The following is a 4,944-nucleotide window of genomic DNA, read 5'->3' as shown; positions in this document are numbered from 1 at the left end:
AATCTATGGGCGTGGTCCCGTGTGCGGGAGCAGGCGCTACACTCTCAACATCGTCAGCTACTGCTCGATTGGGATCGGGATCCATTACTATATGAAAACACGTTTTTAACTGTCAGAAATCATCACACTATCATATTAATACTTAATGGCATGTATAGCTAGACTCATACGTGCTACGTTAGTCCTAAAATCGACTAAACCGTGGCTCTGATACCAATAAAATGTAACACCCCTAACCCGTACCCGTCGCCGGAGGGTTAAAGAGTATTACCAAACAAGCACGAAATTTCATTTAACTATATATTTGAATAACTCCCGATATCACACTTATAAAACCGAATTCCAAATTTTTTTTCCGATTATACAATATACAAAAGAGTCATCTCAAGATAATAGGCATATTGATTCATTCTTAAGTTCAATTCACATCAAAACATTGAAAACATTAATCAAATATCAAACACACATTCACATTAACTATATGGAATACATATAGTAACTTAACAAGCCATTTTCGCATGGCTATACATATATACATCATCAAAAAGATACTTATTTAACAACAAAAAGACAAGCCTATACATGCCATTATCAAAGTTTAACTACTAGTGTACCGAATGGGCTTAGATAGTGTGGACGACTTCGACTTTGGGATCCCCGAGACCGTAGCTAACGAACAAGATCTATAAAATAGAGGATTAAAGAAACATAGTAAGCATTTCTATGCTTAGTAAGTTTTAAGTAATGAAATCATTAAAAATTAAGGCATAGCATTCATAATGCTTATCATCTTTTCTTTGACCTAATATAAACATGTCTAAATATACTACTATTGTTCGTGCCTGTCATTTTAATTTATTCCTTAAACATCAATTCATATCACATAGATAACTTCTTTTTATTCAACCAACTTCATTATTTAGACGAATACATCTCATCCAATTTCAAGGCTAAATAAATACATATACGCATATTCACATGTTCATGTTACTTCATACTTCAACCAATATACTTACATACTCAGAGCCAATCTTAACATATTTTCACTTGAATCAAAATTCATATATCCTGAATAAGTTATATATATACTTCATACAACCATATGCAATGGCCGAAACAACACTATCCAAATGAATAATCACAATTTAAACCGAATCAATTTTTATAACATATATATGGTACATACCTGACCATCTTAGGTTTGTGAGCCCATTTATTTGAATTATTACAGCAAGATCACACATTTCCAACCCAAATGCCTTCGGAACTTAGCCCGGATATAACATCAGCACGAATGCCTTCGGGACTTAGCCCGGATATAATATCAGCACGAATGTCTTCGGGACTTAGCCCGGATATAATACCAGCACGAATGCCTTCGAGACTTAGCCCAGATATAAATCTCACACAAGGCCTGCGGGTCTTAGCCCGGTTAAAATCCTCAATTATCGTGCACATATATATATATATATATCTTAATACATTAGCATTTCATTTACCTTACTAGAACACAAGCACAACATGCTTATCAATAATTTCACTTTCGGCTCAATAGCCACATACAAAGAACCCGATTTCATTTCAATATTCAACATGATCTCTATAAGCATTTGGATACAAGACATATGTACAAATTATTTATCTCACTATTTAATTCAAGTAGAAACATTAGGTTACAATTTATATATTATGCTTATATATCATGATTTTATCAAATCATAAGCTAAGTTCCATTACTCAAAGACTTACCTCGGATGTTTTGAATAGTTGCAGATAGACTACTCGATTGCTTTCTCCTTTCCCCTATTTGATTTAGTTCCTCTTTGCTCTTGAGCTTAATTTAAACAAATGAATTTTGTTCAATTACTTATCAATTAATCAATTTAATTTAATACGTATATATATATATCATATATTTAAGGCACAAATGACCTTACTAAACTAGCTATTTAAACATCATTCATATGCCCTACTCATGCATAATCGAACATATTACTAGGCTACAATCGACAATCACATTTATTCCCAACTAATAAACTAAACTATCAAGGAACATTTTACTAACTTATTACCTTGCATATTCAATTTCATAAACTAAATTTGCATACAATTTCATTTATTTCATCATGGAGTAAGTGCTAGATTATAATTTGTAACAAAATCAAAATATATCTCTTATCATAATTCCATATACATCATTTCATTTTATAATATTTATAACATAGTTGAATATTCCTTAGCATATATGCACATAATAACACTTTACTCATGCAAAGACCATAACAAATCAACCATAGGTAGTACTCAAATCATCATCTATTTTAACGTACTTAACTATTCAAACTTAACCTTTCATACACTCCTATCCGATGTCATAAGTAATGTCGAATGCCCAATTTAACCAAACTTAAAAATTTAACCTTCATCACTTAATTAAACCCTACCTATTCTTCAAAACTTCAAATACAAAGTAGTTGTCACCTATACTCTTATGCCGAATTAGCTAACATTTATAATCCTTAGCCGAGTGTTATTCAACTTAAGCCACCATTATATTTTTACTTATCAAAGCCGAAACCTATGCATAATATTACTCATATCATTCAAAATCACATTCTAAAAAAAATCATGAACAATACCGAATCCTTAAGTGTTCAAACATCTAATTTACTCAATTTAATACATCGAAACAACATTTGTTCAAGACATCAAGCATTTTTATTTTCGGCTATTACATATATGAGCATTAAAAATTCATATTTTTAGCAAGATCAATTTCTTTCCTCAACACATTCTTCATCAAAACTTAAAGGAAATAATCAAATTCCTTTTTTAATAACCATAGCCGAATGCTCCATCCATCCATCAAAACTTAAAAATTTAGCATGGGCTAAGTAAGAACCATGATAATTAACCTAAAACAAGCTAAAATTTCATAATTTTAACACAATATACTAACCTTCTTAAGCATTCAAATAACCAAAAGTCTCCCCCCTTTTCTTTCTTCAATATTTTCTTTCCCAAATTCGGCAATCAAGAAGAAAGATGAACATCTATTTTTTTTTTCAACTTTTATTGTTTTACTAATTAATTTCTTTAAAAAATAAAGCCATCACTTATTATAATAGTATAATAAAACATATATTATACATCAACCATCATTTATGGCCGGCCACTAAATAAAATTGGTCCATTTGACGTGCAAATCCCTCATGTCATCATTTCATGCATTATTTGGTACTTTAAAATTTACCTATCACACTTTCAAGTTTTATCACATGAGTCCTATCTTATAAATTTCACATACAAATGACCAGATCAAAGCATGAAAATTTCACACATGCATTTACACATATAATAAACACAGAATTTAATAGTTAATTATTTTTATGACTCGATTTTGTGGTCCCGAAACCACTTTTCGACTAGGGTCAAATTAAGGCTGTCACAAAACTCGTATAATGTGAGGTGAAAAGATCACCCGAATCTCAGTTATGGGACGAATCCGCAGTTCAATCAACCGTTTCAACAGAGGCCACCGCAGAATCAACAGATACCTCCCCTAAAGTCATCCTTGGAAGCCATAGTGGAAAGGCTAGCCAATAGTACTGAAAAGTTTCAATTAAAAACTAAAATGTATTTGCAGGAGTTAGATAAGCATGTGAGCAAGCTTGCACTCACGGTTAGCCGTTTGGAGTTTCAAGGTAAGTTCCTGTCCCAAACTGAGCCAAATCCTCGACACAATGTAAGCGCTATAATGTTGGGGAGTGGGAAGGTTTTAGAGCCCGTACCTGGCACAAGTCGTGCCCACGACGCTGATCGAGATGAGAAGAAACTTGACATAGAGGCTCCAGTAGAGTCAGCACCACAAAAGTCATTTGCAATACCACCTCCGTTTCCCGAAAGACTAGTCTAATGCAAGAAGGAGCGATAAGAGTAAGAGATCCTCGACACCTTTCGAAAGGTAGAAATCAACATACCTCTTCTTGATGCGATTAAAAAAATTCCACGATATACAAAATTCTTAAAAGAATTATGCACAAGTAAGAGGAAGCTTTTGGGCAATGAAAAGGTGAGTGTCGGAGAAAATGTCTCCGCTGTTTTACAAAGAAAAGTACCACCTACATGTAAGGACCAAGATATGTTTTCCATATCTTGAAAAATAGGTAGTGTCAGTATTAAAAAAAACCATGTGTGACTTAAGCGCATCAAGTAATGTTATGCCTTTGTTAATTTATAAACTACCTAACGGGGGTCCTTTAAAGGAAACATGTGTGATTATTCAGCTTGCAGATAGATCCGTAGTGCATCCAGAAGGAGTGCTAGAGGATGTTCTTGTTAAGGTAAACGAGCTAATATTTCCTGTAGACTTTTACATTATCAACATAGAGGATGACAACTCGGCCAATTCATCTGAGATACTTCTCGAGAGACCATTCTTGAGTACAGCGCGAACGAAAATTGATGTTTGAAGTGGAACACTTACTATGGAATTTGACGATGAAATGGTTAAGTTTAATGTTTATGAGGATATGGGACATCCCAATGATAATTTACAAATCGTGCCTTGCAGGAATGTAGATCTCGATGTTAAGCAAGGGGAATTATCGATGATCCAAAAACCAATACGTGAAACTGTAATGAAGGCCTCGAAAGTAGAGTTGAAACTAGTTCCAGAACGTACGAGAATTCTGACAGAGAATAATGCAAACTTGAACGGAGATGCTTAAAGACACTTCAATCCACTAATGATAGGGGAATCCAGGAAGGGCTTCAAAGATAATGAGCAAAGGTCGAAACTTTTCTGCAAGAACATCCAAGTGCACAAGATGGAAAAATTAACAAGAACATCCAAGTGCACGAGATGGAAAACTTAAGTTTCAATGAGCCAAACGGATAACATTTATGGTCGTCGAGCTAACGATGTTAAACAAAAGCGCTTTT

General features: G+C 33.7%; 1 long non-coding RNA gene across 1 annotated transcript; it reads right to left on the bottom strand.

Annotated features, from left to right (window-relative positions):
* Positions 1–445: 445 nt before the first annotated feature.
* On the bottom strand, positions 446–1,417 carry LOC128293882 (uncharacterized). Its single transcript, XR_008283999.1, has 2 exons — positions 1,187–1,417; positions 446–683 (listed from the first exon to the last, which is right to left on the bottom strand). It is a non-coding gene; the product is annotated as an uncharacterized LOC128293882 (long non-coding RNA).
* Between the last annotated feature and the right edge of the window lie 3,527 nt (positions 1,418–4,944).

This window comes from Gossypium arboreum, chromosome 6 (genome assembly GCF_025698485.1).
Source record: "Gossypium arboreum isolate Shixiya-1 chromosome 6, ASM2569848v2, whole genome shotgun sequence".
In the NCBI taxonomy this organism is placed as follows: Eukaryota; Viridiplantae; Streptophyta; class Magnoliopsida; order Malvales; family Malvaceae; genus Gossypium; species Gossypium arboreum.
The sequence above is the reverse complement of the archived record's forward strand: the minus strand, read 5'-3'. Positions and strand labels throughout refer to the sequence as shown.